A 332-nucleotide genomic window follows, 5' to 3' on the forward strand; every position below is an offset into this window, starting at 1 on the left:
GTTCATTTCATCGCTGGATCATTATGGAATTGCATTTATTATATATGTTGTGGTATCTGTTAAAAGAAATTGAGTGTGATTATCATTATTATCCGCTTTTTATCTTCAATCTAGTACTAAATATGCTCATGAGTGGATAATTTCCTCCATTTTCAAACAACCTGTGCGTTGGGTACTTGCCTCCCTCACTGCCCTCTTCCCCTTGCTCAGTCATTTTCTCCTCGAACAGCCCTTTCCCCTCTCCCAATGGCTGTGTACACGCAATACCACGAATCCCATTCCAAAATCAATCGACCATCCAACCCTCGCGCAGAAGAAACCTCGAAACCTCT

The 332-nt window shown here is 41.9% G+C and overlaps 1 pseudogene; it reads left to right on the top strand.

The window, feature by feature from the left end:
• The window catches only part of LOC119588954, an 8,581-nt pseudogene that overhangs the window by 2,738 nt on the left and 5,511 nt on the right, over positions 1-332 (top strand).

The sequence above is a fragment of the Penaeus monodon genome, chromosome 24 (genome assembly GCF_015228065.2).
Source record: "Penaeus monodon isolate SGIC_2016 chromosome 24, NSTDA_Pmon_1, whole genome shotgun sequence".
Taxonomy (NCBI): Eukaryota; Metazoa; Arthropoda; class Malacostraca; order Decapoda; family Penaeidae; genus Penaeus; species Penaeus monodon.